Below are 18,754 nucleotides of genomic sequence, written 5' to 3' on the forward strand. Positions count from 1 at the left end.
CTGAGTACCATTCCCAGATCTGAATGATAAAAGACAAAAAAAGACACAATGTTATCATCTGTGTGTGAACACTTTTCACAAAGTGATCACTCTATATCTGACCTCTCATTCCTCAGCCTCAAAGGAAACCTGCACACCTTCAAAAGACAAACCTGGGAGTTTAAATTCATAACTTTGCTAGACATTAAAAATCATGGTCTTCCAACACCCAGGCAACAGCTCCAGCTATCCTTGATCAGGAACAGCACAGAGGAAAGGAGCATGCTAATTCAAAGCATCTCCATGAGTTGTCCTGTATGAGGTATGAACATAAACCTCATCTCTCAGGGATAACTCTTGAAGTACCAGGAAGAGCATAATGGTTCACTCTCCACGCTTGATGTATCCAGAGGCAACTGGCAGCAATGTTTGAGCTCAGCCTGAAGATGATGCACGTATCTATATTTAATTTCCTGTGGTATGCGTTGTGCACCCTGAAGGCACACTCATAAGGAGATGGATCTCAGCTGGCTGAGCGGAAAGGCATTATTGGCTTTGTGTGCTTGGATTAGATTGTCCTTGGGTATTGCCCTCCACGACATCTCTGGAACCAGGCTAAATACTATCTAGGAAATATCAGCGAAGCTCATTTGAACACAAGACCCTCTGAATATTAATCCCACCTTGAAGAACGGTCATGAACATTTACTAGCCCATCCGCAATGGTGACTTGGTTTTTTAATACATCTTTCACAATGAATGGTGGTACTTTACCTTAGTGAGGTACTATTTTTTACTGGACCAACTTCTGCTGGTTGAGTTGCCAACTCTGACTGAAGCTATTTCAGGAGATTTTTTCCCCTACATAATGTAATGTCATTTTCTTAAAATATCCTATTAAAATCTCCTGGATTGCTTTCAATAGTCACCAGGAGACCAATGCAAATTCCAGGAGACTCCAGGCCAATCCTGGAGGCTTGGCAACCCTATGAGAGAGACAAGCTTTCCAGCTACACAGAGCTGTTCTTCAGGTCAGTCGCAACATTATTACTCACTGTGAACTTGGGAGTGAGTAGAATTTAGCAATGCCGTACTCATCCTAATTCTTTATACTGTGGCAGGTCTGCCTCTGCTCTCCCTCAGCAAACTGACCTTAGAGTTTCCCTGACCACATCTACTTTTAGGTGAGCATCCCATTGGCCTTGAACGTCAACATTGGAAAGGCAGCATGGGAGACAAAACGATTAACTGCATCCCCAAGAGTTTAGCACCCAGATCGTTTAGCTTTAGACGTAGCTGTCCCCTGTTGAAGCGGATGGTGAAGTTCCCACTGGCTTCAAGGACAGCAGAATTCGGCCGAGGCTGAGCGCTTTTTGAAAATCCTGCCTTTTGTGGTGTGTGCAAGACAGATTCAGCACCTCCCTGCTGGACTGACATGCAGGCCAAGAACACACTGTGCTGGAACAGCTCCCAGGGCTTGAAGATGCAGGGTCAAGTTGCCTTTGCTTGAAATAAGGGGGTGGGGGTAGACATAATTGCTTTTCCTGCTGTAGCTGAAGGCCTAGGCAGATCATACAAACAGGCCAAGTACAGACATCAGGTGGAGAGTCCTCAGTAGCTCAAGTGACAGAGCAGCTGCAGTCAGCTTCACAGGACCCAGATTCAAATCCCAACCAACACAGAGGCCTCACCCCACAAGGTGCTGAGTGTTTTGTTTGTAAAGTAGCTGGAGGCTTTGCTGCAATCAGCCCCTTGCAGGTGAAAGGCCCAGGGCCCTGATTTTGTAAAGATGTGTGCACATGCTTAACTGTGTCAGCCTCTGACGGATCAGGGCCCAAATCTGCAAATGTGAGGGCTGCAATCTCAGTCCATACACCAGAGCCGAAGGCATGAGCTGCTGCAGCTTGAGCTTGAGCCCCAAGGCTCATTAGCTGTTGCTGTAACCGATTGACACCTTCTGTGGACCGGGTTAGAGAGGAAGCATCTAATAAAATGAGCCAATGGAATACACAGACAGCAAATGGAAACTATAAAAGCCTGCGATTGGGGAATGTGGTGCTGGAAAGGGCAACTGAATAAAGCGGGTATTTAGCCCACCTCCACGATGTGGAGGAACCCTAGCTGTTTATTTCACACAATAGCCTGTTTCCATCTTCTTCTGCCCAGCCCCTTTTCATGCTGCTGCTCCCGGAAAATAACGAGCCAATCCTCCAAAGTGAGAGATTACCAAGGAATCTGGGTGGATGGGGCCTCCAGACTTGCAACGTGATTAGAGTGACCAGATGTCCAAATTTTATAGGGACAGCCCCGAACTTTGGGGCTGTGTCTTATATACCCCCCAACCTCTGCCCTGATTTTTCTCCCCTGATTTTTCACACTTGCTATCTGGTCACCCTAAACTTGATCTACGACAGACAGGAGCAGTGAAGTGCCGTTGGTTCCACAAAGGAACAGCAATACAGGGCTCAGAATGAAATCTCGCAATAAGCAGCATTTATACAAACCAGGCCTTTGTCCTGAAACCGCCACCAGAAATCCAGTTCAAAAAGTCTTCTCAACAAGCCAAATGCTGCGAGTCTCTCACACACACACACACACACCTGGCATCTGCTTCTGCCCATGAACTAGTCACTCATACCACTCAGTAATATCACGGCGGTGAAATCACATTCCTGTTATATCTCCCTTCTCTCGTAGCACGCACAGAGGGAGCTTTAAAGGAAGGAGAGGCAGTTCCGGTTGTTGTTTCTCCACTGTCATCCCCTCCTGCAATGTGCAGACAGGCAGAAGTGAAATGAGATGGCATGGCCAAACATGACACATAGCAAGGTTACACTCTCTCCCCCACCACCACATTCTTCTCCACTTATAGGCCCAGTTGTATTCTCTTCCCCAAGACAAACAAGGCGCAGACTGGGAGGTTGTTTTTAATGCCTTCCACTTTTCATAACTGCTTCTTGGAACCATTCCCAGGAAAAGCAGAGTCCTTCCAGAAATCTTTGTTCCACAAGTCGCCATTTTCCCCACCTCCCGGTCTCTCGCTAACTAAGCGTAACAGCTCCCTCTGCTGTTGGGAACCTTTCAGGCAACCAGAAATCTATTCGCACACCGCAGCCAAAATGGAAGCGCCCTACGTGCAAAAATGCATCTTGCCACTGAAACGCTCAGTGGCTACAACACTGCAAAGAGTGAGATAAATGACCTCTCCTCAACTGCTGCCCCCAATTTGCCGCAGGTTTATCCAAGCAGCAGTGGACACCGTGCTCTTGTTCCATTGCTTCTCCTACTGGCAGAAGTTTAGAAGCTACAGCTTCGCTGTTCTGCTCCTGTTCTCCTGGGGACTTTGCTCTTGTGGCTTTCAAGAGCCTGCTGCAGCCACTGGAGAATAGCAGTGGTACCCGCAGGCCTCTGGCATATCATTCTGTTTGTGACAGCCCCACCCGGCTGTCAGAGAAAGCAGTTTCTGAGGCTTTTCCAGCCATGTGTTTAAGATGTGAACTGAAAAGGTTTGGTTAAAAAAAAAAAAGAGAGATAAAAAAAACAAAAAACTAGTCACCTGTGCATCATCCCAACCAGAGTTAAATTAGGGCATGAGCAGACTGCTGCACCCACTTGCAACCCTGCAAGCATCCCCATTCAGATCAGATTTCGGGATTGGGGCCTAGAGATTGGCCCAATGCAAAGCCCCAGATCACTTCACTTTTGGATCTGGCTCCAAACTTCATGCCTGATTTAAACCAAACTTCTGGGTTTGACCCTGTTGCCCCATAGCACCTGCACCCCAATACTAGACTATTCTAACTGCGCTGTGTGGCAGTCACATCTCTTCTGTCTCTGTAAAAGTGTATTCTGCACACCAAGCCTTTGGGGCCTTCACGCATGTGTACAGTACCCAGCACAGTGGAGTACCTGGTCCAGACTGGAGCCTCTGGGCATTGCTGCAGCATAAACAGAACAGTTCTGACACCAAAATGGAGCCCAGATGTGAACTGCAAAGACAGCCAGGGATGCTTTACAAGAATGCCAGTAAGCATTATTAGAACGGTGCATGAGCCAGGCTCCAGGTGTGCTGTGTAGCCTCCCCTCCCTTCACAGGGCAGAGAGAGGAGAAAGCACCACCCATCTAGCTTGCTGACGAAAGGTGCCAAACAACATCTACTGGGAGTGGATAAAGCTACAGTATCAGAGGTTTAAGAATTCAGTGAGGTGTGGCATGAAGACCTGCTGCAGTCTGATAGCATGTACTTTTGAAGTTTGCCTGGTTCAATTCAGTCTGGGCGACTATTTCCAATATTTTAAATTACACTTAGGCCTAGTTGGTCTACACTTAAAAATGACATTGCCTTAGCTACATTGCTTGGGGTTGTGAAAAACCTTGCACCCTGAGTGTGGTAGCTAGGTCAAGCTAACCCCCCAGTGTAGACATGGCTGGGTCAACAAAAGAACTCTTCCACCAGCCTAGCTACCGCCTCTTAGAAAGGTGCATTAACTACAATTAAGGATGTGAGTCTGTCACAGAGGTCACGGATTCTTTGTCTTTCCGTGACCTCTGCAGTGGCTGGTGCTGGCTCAGGGGCCCGAGCCCAAGCCGGGCAGCCCCTGGGCCAGCAGCAGCAGTTTGGGTGTGTGGAGGGGGCTGGGGCAGGGGGTTGTAGGTTGCGGGAGGGGGGCGCTTATTTAAGGGTAGGGGCCCCCCCTGCAGCTCCTAGGTGGCGGGGGGGGGGTCTCCACACCGCAGGCTGCCCACAGGCCCTGTCTCCGCAGCTCCCATTGGCGGCGGTACCTGGCCAATGGGAGCTGCAGCAGCCAGCGCTTGTGGCAGGAGCAGTGTACTGGCCCCAGCCTCCACCGCCTAGGAGCTGCAGGGACGCAGGGCCGGGTAGGAAGTCCCTGCCAGACCCTCCAACCACCCCCGCATCCCGCCAGCACGGCTACCGCAGCCCAGCCTCCCCGGCCCCCAACTGGGGGCCCGAGCCATGTGCCATGGCCCTCCCAACCCCAGCAGCAAGCCACCTCACCCACCACCTGTGGCACCCCTGAACCGCCCCTCCCCAGAGCACCCACGTCCCCCTGCCCAAGTTTTAGTCACAGCGGGTATTTTTAGTAAAAGTCATGGACAGGTCACGGGCCCATGAATTTTTGTTTACGGCCCGTGACCTGTCCATGACTTTTACTAAAAATACCCACAACTAAAATGTAGCCTTAACTACAATCAGTCAACACAAAAACCCCTTCTATTGATATAGGAAGTGTCTATTCGCCAGTGACACAGCTGCAGCCCCTTAGCTGTGCCGCTGTAGTGTAGACATACCCAGAAGTTTGAAGGTAATTTCTATGTCTAGAAAAATAGTCTCTCTCTGACATCACACACGCTAGTTTATAGTATATCCAGGGAAGGCTGAATCTGAAATCTGATCCCTTACCAGCATTTGATTTCCTCCCAGGCCAGGCACACATCACTTGTGTTACTATAAAGCTTAGACATAACTGGGTTCTTGTTAACGAGTACGAACTGAGCTGCGCCTATTGGTTTGCTGTTCCAGGGCTGCTCACAAGTTCTCAGCTGCTAACTTTGAAAGGTTTTAAATTCCTTTAAAGAATAAGTAGGTCACATTTTGAGCACTTCTTTTTTTTCCGAAGTTCAGAAGATCCCACTTAACAGTCAGCACTCATGTGGTGTTTTAGCTTAAAGGGAATTTGACAGTAAGAGAAATCTCAATTAGTCATAGAAACAGGCGTGGAAGGAACTTATTGGGTCATTGAGTCCAGTCCCGGCTATTGCAGGCAACCCTATCATAGCATCCATTCATATATTCATAAGCTAGTCCTTCTACACATCACTCTTGAATTTGGCCTACCATCTTCAGTGATGCCAGCTGAATTTTTGAAGTCAGTGGAGTGACACCAGGCATGAATTGGGCCCACTGAATGGCAGAATCACATTTGATAGACAGCTGCCTACAATACCCATGTTCATGCTCTGTCTAAGCTGAGGTGTCCAGCGAGCGATGAGAGATCTGTTCTTGAGGTTCCCATCTCTTTTCTCTGCAGGGTCTTATTCTGATGGAAGGTTTCAGACCTAATTCCCTCACTGAGCTCCTAGGCCAGGCCCAATACAGCAGCCTGATATTCTAATCTGATGGGAGAGACCGTCTTGTCTTTTCATTAGCAGATCCCTTTTTTTTTTTTCTCCTCTTTGGCAAGCCCTTAACCCAACCCTGGTGACTTGTGATAAGTGGCCCTAGTTATGTGTCTTTTCATGTCTGAAAAGCTGCCAATGTCACCATCTGCCCAGCAGAAAGGAAACAGGTCTGAAGTATACAGGATTTTCTACTGACCCCAATCTCATGAATCATCTTTAAACAAAATCATTACAAATTTGCACTTGGGTGAGAGTTGTAAATCCCTCAACCCCACAGAGCTTTAAAAAGATGGAAGAGGATAGTTATCCCTATTTTACAGATGGGGAAACTGAGGCACAGAGACGTTAACTGTCCAAGGTCACTGTCTGTGGCAGAGCCAGGAAGAGAACCCATGCCTCCAGGTACCTTTCCCTGCCCTTTTGCCCCTTGACAGCATTTCCTCTTAATAACCATTTTCATAGGAGGGAGCAGCAGTCGTCTCCACTGCAGGACTCTCTGCGTGCAAGTCTCTGGCCTGCATCATGCCACAGAGCAGCCTAGATAATTGCAATGGTCCCTCGTGGCAGGATCTGACCAGACTCAGCTGAGCAGGGCCGTTACAAGATGGGGGTTTCGTTTTACACCGATTCCATTGCACACATGCCACGAACTGGAGACAGAGCATCCTGTAACACGGCTGTGCTTTATACCAGCAAAACCACAGATTTGCCCCAAACGGCTGGGATCTTATTTAATGCTATTGTGCAACCCAAATGCTGCTACATGGCTCAGTGAACAACCAGCTCCTTGGTTTGTGCCTTTTTCCCCCCACGCTACTCTGAAATGACTCTCCACTTGGACCTTTTCTTTATTATCTTCAAGGGTTGTAAAACTCATTTCAGTTTGGGACATAAAAATATTGTGATTAGTCCAGCCAAGGGCAGAAATCTCGGCAGCTCCCCTCTGTTGCTGGGAGTCGCAGCATATGAATTCCACATGCTGCACTCTTCTTCCCGACTGTGGTATAAAGCTCATTCTTCACATGGCTGTGGCTTCTAGTCTGCTGGCTCAAAGCTCCACAAATTCTTCTGTGGCTAAACAGCAGGTCGGGGTGGGGAGCACGTACGGTTCCTTGGATTTGCTGGGAGAGACTGCATTAGACTTGCCAGCTCCCTTTGCACAGCCAGGAGCAGGGTCTTTCTACAAAGGTCTTATTGGGTGCCGATGGGCTATTTCACAAACACAGAATATCTGTGCTTGAGCACAGCACTGCTCTGGGTTTTCTTTTTAGAACAGCCGTCCTCCAAAGTGGACCCACTGTGGGAAAGCTGGAAAATGCAAAATTACAATAAAAATTGCCTCCAAATAAGGAGGCTCTAACTGAGGAAGCAAAGAAGGGCTATTTCAGCAGTGACCAAATGCTAGTCCCTAGAGATCAGGGATGCTAGCCCCTTTGTGTAGGGATAGGGAGTCATCTGGGACTTGTACAAAGAGACACGTGATGTTCAGCAAGGATTCAAACAAACAGCAGGTTGAGCGAGTGTAGACATTTCCAAACCACAAACTAGTGCGTTCACCCAAGCCCTTCTTGAAATGGCAGATGTCACGTGCCTCTTCTGGCTCCACTCAGAGCTGGGAAGAAGGCGCTCCTCGTGACAGCATCTAAGGGCTACACAAGAGAAACAGGAGTGAAATTCACCCAGTGGACTGCTGCGTTCTGCCACCCAGCAGATCACGTGCTGAGATGGCTGCAGAGACTAGACACCGCAGCACCAAAGATTGGGCAGGCCAGGAGCTCAACAGGTCAGCAGGATGCTGGGGTTTAAAGGAGCATGAAGGAAGCTGTGATTGCATCCCACATGATGAGATTGCAGAGGGGTGGATACTGATAGGTGTTCTTCTCACCCCTGTTATGATCATGCTGGCATCTACTGACACTGCTTCCTTTCTCCCACACTCTGCCTGTCTTGTCTGTGCAGATGGTGAGCTGTTGGGGACAAGGACTGTCATTCCCTAGGTGTATGTACAGCCCTAGCGCCACGGGCTCCAATCTCACTAGGCATGATTGTTCTGTCCTGACCAGCGCAGGTTCCCATTGGGGAACTCATTCCCTGCCAGCAGGTCAGAACACCCCCAAGTGCTCAGAGATGAGGTCTGGCTCACACACCCCCTCACCGGTCTTTTTAAAGTGTCCAACCATAGATCTGTGACTCAGCGGTCATTAATGCGGGGTTTGCAGCAGGGGTGTGGCCAGGAAGGATAACAGCCAAGTTGCTATTGCCAGGAGGGCTGTCCTAACATCAAGTGCTTTGCGTGAGAAGACTCCAGAGAGGGGCTGGAAATCCGCTTCTGCCTGGAGTCCCAGAACCCAGCCCTGTGACTCAGCCTGCATTCCCTCTTATCTCCCATTTCCCTGCACACACTGCTCTCATACAAGGTCACTCCCCCAATTAGTCATGCTGGCGTTTTGTTTAGGAAATACCAGCTAGGATGTCTTGTCCCTGTAAGAGAGGGTGACAGGAGCCTCTGCCAAGAGAGCATAATCCAACTTTCCTTGCAGTGCTCCGAGATGGGAAAGTTTGCAACACCACAGACGCCGGCGAGGAGAGGAACATGTGCTGCAAATTAGCCCTGCCTGAAACACTGGGAAGCCAGTCAGTTTGGGTGAGTGAGTCCAATGGGGCTGCCAGGCCCGAAGCTGGAGAGTCAGCGCCACAGGGGTGCACCGGGGGAACTACTAGCTGAGCTGGGTGCTTCTCCAGTCTCTGCTGACTTCTTGCTTGTGCAGTCTGAGCAAGTGTCCTGAAGGCAGGGCCCCCACCCTTTCTGGTGGCACACAGATTGTGTGCACTCAGGGCATTTCCCACCACGCCGCGTCTGTTCTTTACCATTCACTGTGCTTCTCCTTTGCACTTCCTTTGTCTCCAAGGGCAGAGGGATATGCACACACACATACACACACACACAGGACAACCAGCACCGCTTCCCAACTATCCGCAGTGTCAGACTACCCGGAGCTCACCATTAGTGACTTAACACTGAACCTTTCAGCCCAGATGACTCCAGAGGAATCATTTCTCCTACCACTGAAATGCTGCCATCTCTGTGGTGGAGCACAGCAGCCACCTAAGAGCACAGACCAACGCCACATTTTAGAGCAAGGAGGAAGGATGGGCTTGTGGTTGAGGCACTGACCTGGGACTCAGGCAATTGAGGTTCAATTCCTAGCTCTCCCACCCGCTCCTAGTGTGACTGTGACATTTAATATATCTGTGCCTCAGTTAGCTATCTGTGAAATGGGGATAGTATTTCCTTTGCTTAGTTCTAGTTAAACTGTAAACATCTGGGGACAGGGATTGTCTCACTGTACAGCCTTGTACAGCCCTCAGCACAGTGTGCTCCTGTAAGTGCTACAGGAATGCAAATAATTACCAAACACTAGGTTTAATTATAACAAACTGCAGAAACCTCCCATAGCCTGTTGCTTTCAGTACCTCCTATGTTGTGATTAATTGCCATAGATCTTGCATGAGCCACTTGCTTCCAGCTGGGTTGGGCTATCTAAGGTCCTTACCTGGCCCCTGGCCCCACATTGCCATCAACTGTGAGCACCTCACATCACAGTCTTTAATGTGTGTAGCCTCACAATCCCCCTGCGAGAGGATGTGTCATTATTCCCATTGTACATATGAGGCACTGAGGCACAAAGAGACCAGTCCCAGATCCTCAAAGGGGTTTAGGTTCCTAACTTCCATTTAAATCCATAGACACCTAAATACCTTTGAGGCTCTGGGCCTAAGTGCCTGTGTGATCTTGGGCACAGAAATCGCTATCAGAGCAGGGACTTGAACCCAGGTCTGCAGAGTCACAGGTCAGTGCCTTAATCACAGGGCCAACATGCTTCCGTGGGCTAGGCAGAGCTCCCCCCTCCATGTCTCTCCAGTGCTCCAAGGGACAGCACAGAAACAAGAGTGCTCAGTCTCCTCCATGGGTTAACCAACAAGGCCATTGGACTGATAGTTTATAGCGAGAGGCACCTTGCCGAGCTCACTCCCAGTGACTGACAGGGAACCAGGCCACTATGAGCCTCCCCAACCAACCCACGCATCAGGACCCCAGGCTCAGACCTATCCCTGCACAGCTGCCCGCCCGAAGCCAATCCCTGAAGCAATGCTGCTCTCGCCAGTTACCAAGTCCCCCTCTGTAGTGGGCACAGAAGGGGTCACTGGGTAAAGGCAGCTGAAAGCGGGGCTGAGGGGGAAAGGGGCTGCAAAGAAAGGCCTGCTCCTCCTGCTCGAACCCCTGCTGCACATGGGTTGCCTCCTCCACAGCGCAGCAGGGCTTTCAATTACGGCTAAGTCTCGGGTGCGCTCGGACGAGGGGGTGGAAACTCGGCTCACGTATTCCCAACAGAAAGTGGCTCTCCTGAGAGCCTGCAAGCCCAGCCGGCTGCTGCCCAGGTAGTGGAGTCTTGGCACCTAGTTGGTTACAGTGGGAGAGTGGAGCTGCTTGGTGACAGTGCCGCCAGGGGCTCCCAGACCCACAGGAACGAAGCTACCATACACCTAACTTTTAAGGGCCTAGGAAATCACCAGGATTTACAAAGCCGGAGCACAGCACCCAGGCTCCCTATGCACTGCAAGGGGAGAGGCTGGCACCTCAGAATGGGAGTAACAAAAGCCAGAAGGCCAGGTGGCTCCCCACCTAAGCTAGCCATTCTCACACGTGCCCACTCTGCGGCCTGATGGTTAGTGCACTCGCCTGGGAAGGGGGAGACCCAGGATCTGCTCCCCCTGCTCCACTGACTTGTTACATTCTTTGTCTCCTGTTGAAGCTGTTCCACTGTGGCTGGAATGAGGGAATAGCCCATAGCCCGGGCACTCACCTGAGAGGTAGGAGACCCCTGCTCCAATCCCTTCTCCCCTTCCTGCAGCAGAAGGGTCTGACCCAGAGGCTCCCACATCCCAGGTGAGTTACCTTAACCCTGGGCTAGAAGGGTGGTCCCCAGCCCTTGTGTAAGCTCCTCTACTGGGGCTCAAGCCGGCACTAGCAGAGCACTGGGACCCCACAGGTGAGTTGGGCGGAGGAACACCTATCTTCCCCCAGCCAGGTCATGTGTTGCGCGGGGGGGGGGGGCGGCTTAGGCGTCCCTGCTCAGAGGCAGAAACACAGGCACCTAGGGGACTTTTACTGCAAACATGAAGGCACGAAGTGAGTTTAGGCACCAACAAGGTATGGGGACAGCTAAGCAGGGGTTTTGAGTCTCAGTGGGGCCTGATTCTGGGATTTAGGCACCCAGAGTGGCAGGTACCTAAGTCCCTTGGAAAATCCAGCTCAGTGTCTTTAGTGATTAGGGTGTAGGAATGAAAATCAGAAGAGGTGGGTTCTGTTCCCACCTAGCTGGCACCTTGGCCAGACTGCTCTGTGCCTCAGTTTCCCCAGCTGCAAAATGGAGGTGATTCCCTCCCTTTGTAAAGTGCTTTGGGATTCTCAGGTGAAGTGTGCTATTAGTATTATCACTGCAGCTGGAATATTCTCCTGGTTATTCCTCTTCAACCTTGGAGCGTAACCACCGCCTACCCCTTCAGTTCTTTGTTTTAGATACCCTTAAAGAGTTATTGCCCTTAAGTAACTGGCTTAGCGAGAATCCTCCCAACGTCTCTGGAAAGCACAGAACCCGTTCAGGGAAATTCTCCGTGCTGCCGCTGCAACTCCCATTTCCCAGGAAACAGTCGCAGGCTCAAAAAATAAAATCAAACAGCCATCACACTGAGGCGGAAGAGAGATAAGAGACTTGGTTCTGACCCACGCCACAGTGCAAAGTGATAACATGCCAGCTTCCGAAAAGCCACCACTTGGATGTTTGTCAAGAGGCTAAATATAATCCAAAGAGGGCTACATTTAGAGGTATTATTAATAAACTTTCCTGGCCTTGATGATGCAGTTAAGTGCACTTTCCATAAAAGACTCTGCGTGTCTCATCTTTTCCAGGTTAGCATTATGATTACGCTATGACAGATGCCAGAATTAAAACAAAAAAAATTTCCTATAATTCAAGTCCAGCAGGATCTAGAGGGCCAGATCCACAACTGGTGTACAGGATCATAGGACTATTGACCTCAGTAGAATGCCACCAATTTACACCAGGTCAGGATCTCACACTCTGGGTTTAATTTATGCTGTATGGGCCAGCTTCAACAGGAATTTATACCCTATGTGGCTGCACTGGGAGACCGGATTTCAGTAATTTGCTGACTCTGGCAGTTCACCTTTATTGTTACTATTATTTGAGTTTCAGTAGCACCTAGATGTCCCAACCAAGATCAGGGCCAAATTGTGCTGTACATGCATAAAGCTAGAGAAAGATTGTAAACTCTTGGGGCAGGGACTAACTTGACAAGACAGACAGTGCAAGTGTTGTTTTACAGAATGGGAATTGAGGCATAAAGAGATTAAGGGGGGAGATTTTAAGGCTAGCATGGGAATGGAGTGCTTAACTGCCTTGGTTAGTCTCCCCTTAAAGTGATTTAGCCACGGTCACACAGGAGAATCTGTGACCTAATCAGGAGTTGAACTCTGGTGGCCTATGTCCCTGTCTCATGCCTTAAACAGAAGATCCTCTTTCCTCCACTCACAACTTGAAAACTAACATTTAAATCCATATTAAATCCTTTGCAAGGTTTTCCCCCACCCCATCTCCATTTTGGGGGGCATCAATCCATGAATCCATTATCCAATTCACTTCAAATTTGGTATAAAAATTAATTTTCAGCTCTATAGCTAGCTTACCAGTTTTGAGGTTACCATGTCCTGCACTCCCCTCCCCCAGAGGCATGGGCCCCAAACACAGACATTTCATAGAAACACAACTGACATCTTAGCTATGGAGCATTCACCCATCTGCCATCACTCAGCAACTGAAGTGCAACCCAAAGTTGGTGGATTTAAAGGGACTCAAAATTCAGGAAATGAGAGTCCAGGTTCTCCCATTAACTAAACCCAACTGTATATTTCATAATCCACATTTACCTACATCAACATTAAACACACTACTAATTAGCACACATTCAAAAAGACGACACAGAAAGGAAATACAAATTATGTCTGGCATGGCAAAGTTACCATCACTACAAAAATCTGGAGTTTCTCTCCTTAAATTCACCAGATTTGTTACTGACATACCAAACTGTGTCTCCAATATCCTGGGACGAACATAGCTACAACAACAGTGCAAACAACATAAGAGGACAATAGTCATTTTGAACAGTTTATAACTCCATTAAAGCATACAGCTGCTTCTAACCGTTAAAGCTGAATGGAATGTGATCGGGTAAAGAAAAAGCACTTCACCAGCCTGAAGGATTTTCTCCTGCTGAATTTCAAAGGCCTGCTGCAAACAAGGAAGGTGTTGAAGCATCTCAAAAAAAGCCTGCAAAAATCTTTTATAATGGAAAGTGTCTTGCAGTCTAAATTATAGGAGGTGCTACCCACTCCTCCCATAACACGTACAAAGAAATTACTCACAAAGTGGAGATTGAGGGGGGGAAGAGAAAGAAGCCTGCAGCAGTGGGTTTTCAGCAACCTCATGGTCTTTAGAGTCACTGCCACCAAAAAATATCCCACCTACAACCTCTCCTCTTCAGGCTCTCACTCAGTATAGGAAGGCAGCTATTTATATAGTAGAGACTCCACCCCTAATCCCAGCCTGCATTGTAGGTAGGTACACAAAGATGGTTAATATGGTGGACCACATTCCCCAGGATGCCTTGTAATGGGCAGCCCTACAAAGATGGCTATCCTAGGTCCATCTTTTTAATCCTTACATCAGTTAAGGAACTTAAACTCTAGCTTCAGGTCCTCAAATCAGGGACAGTAGGAGGGGCTTCTTTCCTGGTCTCATATTGTATTCCCCAGGCTATTTCCTCTTCATCGGGCATCCATTTGCAACAGAAAAACACAGAATTTGTGGTGTTTTGTTTTTTTAAACAGAGAATCTTTAGTTTTTACATTTTATGAAAAAATAAAAACATATACAGTGGTACCCCCATTATCCTATCTAACTGGGACTGGGACGAGATCGGATCATCAAACATTTGGATAATCAGGAGAATGGGCAGCGCTCAGGCTGTCAGCCCTGGGTGGCGGGACGCCGGCTGTCAGCTTAAAAATTGTAAATATATCAATAAAACGTTGTGTTCAACTAAGACCTATATAGTGGCTAGGGAAACTAAAGTTCCACGTTTCATTTTAATTGCGGAAAAACAGGGATTTTTGTTCTTTTTTAATCAGAGAATTTTGTTTATTTTATCATGGAAAACTAGGATTCCTGCTCATCATAAGATTTTGTATTTTAATTTCTCTGTTTCTTCAAGAAAAAGAAAGAAAAATCTAGAGCAACGGGGCTGGAATATAATTTACAAGGTCCACAATTTGTCTCCCTGTTCACAGCAGCTATAAAAATCAGCAGTATACAGGCTCCCTCTTGTGGGGGTGATAAACTGTGCAGAAGCATGAAGATTTCAGCAGTTACTGCAGTGAGATCTACCTACGGACAAAGTTTTCTTTGTTCTAAACTTTCTTCAGAGAGATTACCTACAATATTTGGTGGCACTGTTAGTATCACAGCTCCCAGCCTTAGCAATGTTTACACAGCTGTGCATAAATGAAGCTCAGTTTTTAAATGCTTATAACTAAGCGTAGGTGCTGGAACTAGGGGTGCTGCCACACCCCCTGGCTGGAAGCGGTTTCCATTGTATACAATCTGGTTCTCAGCAACCCCACTATACAAACTGTTCCAGTACCCCTGTAACTAAGGTGGTTTGCAGTGTTGTTGTAGCCATGTCGGCCCCAGGACATTAGAGAGACATGGTGGGGGAGGTAATATCTTTTACGTGGTTTCAAACAATTCCAGTAGAACCCAGCCCATCAGGGACCCAGGAGAGGGTTGGTTTTTTTTGTTTTGGGGGGGGGGTTCAGGGGGAGGGCATGTTTTGTTTTTACTTGTTGCTCTTTTATTCCCGTGCAGTGCCCTAGACTTCTCCTTTTAGTGCCCTGAATGGGGTGATCATGCCCCCTTTAATGCTTTGTAGATGTTACTGATGATATACACAGGAAGCACGCTGATCTTTCTGGGGATGGCTGTGTAGTGAGTGTCACAAGAGTTGGGGGTCTCTCTGGGGCTGGCAGTGCAGTGAGTAGGAGGAAGATATGGAGTCTCTCTGGAGCTGGGGGTGCAATGACAGCTGAATCTCTGGGGCCTGTGTTGGAGCCACTGCTAACACGAGCTAAAAACACACCTATTCTCCTTGGGAAGACAAGGCTGTCGAGACCCCATTGCTGCCTGGAGCCATGATCCTGCAAACACTCAGACATGTATTTAACTTTCAGTATTGCGTTTGCAGGGTTCGGGTCCAGAGATGCATAAATCTAGATACCTGAGTCTCACACAAGAAAGTCTCGATCACAGGCAGGGATCCTGGAGCATTTCAGTTTTAGCAATCAGCTGTTCAAAAAACAAAAAAAAAACCCACCACAACCTCCCCTTAATCTTGTAATATTGCCTGCTACACCACTATGTTTGACCATGTTTGCAGGCACACACTGCCAGTTAGTGCCAATGGACCCTTAGAGGGATAGGAAGCCAAAAATTGGCTTTCCTGGGTTAGAAAATAGGTATGTGGAAAGGGAAAAGGGAGTGCAGGAACAGCATCAGAGCAGGACCTGCTAATGAAATAAGGGTGGGAAGGGGTCACTATAACTTGCAAGTCACCTATTTTTAGTGTAAGGTGGTTGCTTGGGTCCTTGGCAACCTTGTGTTTGGGTTGCTAAAATTCCCAAACACTGTTATTTTTAAAACCTTAACCCTTGTTCAATGTAAGTTTCCTGCCTCCCTTACCCCCACTGCACTCCCCTGGTCTGTCATATAGATAGCGTACTCCTCAGACCTGGGTTTCGGGCCCAGGTCTCCTCTTCCCAAGTGCTCAAAACTCATGAGTCAGACCCCAAAATAGCATCAGATTCTAAAAGCAATAGGTTTGGGATCTTTTTATTTGCCTGCTGCTGGTGGAACTTTTAGAGGATCACATTTGCAAACTTTTCTCTGCAGCTACAAAGGCTTAAAAAAAGGCATTTTTTTTTCCAAAATGGAAGCTGAGATTCTCACATATCACATGACTCCAGGAGCTGGGGCTTCTAGAAATCAGCATGAGACTTGAGCTAGCAACATTCTTTCCCTTACACAGGTATGAGACAGGAACAACTCTAAGTCGCTGATGTAGAACTGGCAACAGCAGAGGCAGCCTCTTTTACTTAATCATCTGAGAAGTGAAATGCATAGTAAGGATCAAATTCAGCTCTGGTGAATGCCATCAACTCTGAGGCCTGGTTTTCCATCTCGTTACTCCACTGATTAAGCTGCACCAGTATAAGACCAGAGTGATACAGCAGGGAATCAGGTTCTAGCAGCACTAGCAGGTGCAAGGAGCATTCAACACCCCCCACAACCTAGCACCTTTGAACAGGCATCTCCATGGGAATTGAGGATATAGAGGTCATTGCTCTCCCACCCCCAAACCGTGGGTGGGGCACAGATCTCCAGTGTCACCTGTCTGTCCAGTCCAGCCAATAGATTTGTTTAACAGCTCCTGCTACCCCACTACCCTCCATAGCAGCGACGCTCAGCCCCATGCTCAGGAGCGGCAAGTGACTCTTCGCCAAGTCCCGCCTCTCGTGATATTAGAACACTGTGATTTCACTGTTAACCAATCAGAAGGCTTTTCCTATGTTATTAATCAATTGTAGAGTACTTGTTCAGTCATTTTGCTGTGATAACCTGTTTATTTATAAAAATGTAAATAAAACAATGAATTCACACTCCTGGGGCTCTTGAACCACAGGATCAAAGTGCAGAGCTAGTACTACCCTGCCCCCCAATCAGACAGCTGTGGATGCCTGTGGTCATCCTGGCATGCCCCCTGGTGGCCAAGGTATGGAATCCCTATGCTTCACCAGGACTACACCCCCCAGCATCCCTTAATAATTACTACCTAGGCACTTTTGTAGGAGTCAAGCAGCTCTTTTGCTGGGGAGTTATTTAGTTTTCTCAGTCCAAACCTATTACACCAGGTTCTTCAGCCTTTGCCCCTTCTTGGAATAAACAGGCTTTTTCCTCCCACCTCTCAGGGCTCATGGTTAGCTTATGTGCATGCCTCTGCCCTCCCCAGGCCTACTTCTATGCAGAGGTTTTATGCTGCTTCTTGCAGCTGGTCACAGTTCTGCTCTTCCTGGGCCTACCTTCTTCCTGAAGGGATTGCTACTTCTCACCACGAGGCACAGTTCATTCCTGTTCACCCTAGGCCTGCCCTCTTCCTGAAGTACTAGCAGGCAGTTTTTTCTCTTCTCATCTCCTCCAAACTGACTTAGTCCTGCTGTCTCCTCCGTAATTATACTCCCAAACAGGTGGCATCCCACCGCCTCATCAGGCCCCCAACTGGGTGCACCTGTTTAGTCATCAGGGTGGCTGAACTTGCTTCATTTAAGGCTGTGATACCATCCTCTTCAGGGCCAGTGTAGAGATCTCTTCTGCAGCCCACAAGGTGTGGTGCTCTGCACAGCAGTTACCTCACCCAGCCCTACCTACAGGCCAGGTAATTTAATTGTATAGCCTGTGTTATTATGCAGTACATACTGGGCCTCAGGGAGTGATTTTTGTATTCGTTTTCATTACTCCACAGACTGTAGAACCATTCTGATCGACTGCAGGGTACTGGCTCGTACTGGTGAAAAAGCTGCGGTGGTACATTCAGTTGCATGTCCTGTCTATGTTCCTGTTTGACTATTAATTATGAGCAATAAAACATTTTAGATCACTTTTTGTAAAAAAAAAAAAAAAAAAAAGAAACCCCAAAACAAAAACACACCACCATAAGTCTGGGGCCTAAGCTAGCCAGCATTGTCTCTTTAGTGCAATAATGTGCCTTGTGAAAGTACAATCCAGCCAACCTACAGTGTCTTAATGCATCTCTCTCTCTCTGGACACACAGTAGCCCCAATCCCACTCAAGAGAAGGGCTATATTTTGTATTTTTTTTTTTTACCACTAGCAATACTTATTCCTTCCACTTGGCGTGGCTCATGGTAGAATGGCTGCAGCTCAGGGGAAGGGACTTACAAGCATCTCCATGGACAAACTGGTTTCTCTCTTCAACTCCACCACCCCCCGAACCCTATTACCCACTCTAGAGAGGGATTTTTCTCTTGTTACCCTCTGCTTTGCAAAGATCAGTTTTGTCACTGTTATTCTTCCTGTGTCCATCCCTCAGTTTCTTTGCACTCAAGTATATTTTAGAGTGGCGTGGTGGACGGAGCATAGAGCTAGAAACATCCAAATGCTAACCTCCGCTGTGCCATGATTTGCTCAGTTACCATGGGGCACATCAGTTTCCTCATCTGTACCATGGGGACAGCAATACCTACCTCGGAGGGGTGTGGTGTGCACTAATATAAGCAAAGCAATTTGAGTTCCTCAGATGCAAGGAGTTATAGCTGCCCTTGTTAATAACATGTGTGACTCAACAAGCAATCCTTGTTAAGCTGTGTTATCATTCCATTGCCTGTCAATCCAGTTTCATCAGTTTCTAGTAAGGGCACCCGATC

At 48.0% G+C, this 18,754-nt stretch overlaps 1 long non-coding RNA gene across 1 annotated transcript; it reads left to right on the top strand.

Annotated features, from left to right (window-relative positions):
• The first annotated feature begins 8,575 nt into the window (after positions 1-8,575).
• Positions 8,576-18,010, top strand: LOC142069055 (uncharacterized). The gene is made up of 3 exons (XR_012664926.1): positions 8,576-8,765; positions 10,936-11,069; positions 17,834-18,010. It is a non-coding gene; the product is annotated as an uncharacterized LOC142069055 (long non-coding RNA).
• Positions 18,011-18,754: the final 744 nt, after the last annotated feature.

Source organism: Caretta caretta, chromosome 14 (assembly GCF_965140235.1).
Source record: "Caretta caretta isolate rCarCar2 chromosome 14, rCarCar1.hap1, whole genome shotgun sequence".
In the NCBI taxonomy this organism is placed as follows: Eukaryota; Metazoa; Chordata; order Testudines; family Cheloniidae; genus Caretta; species Caretta caretta.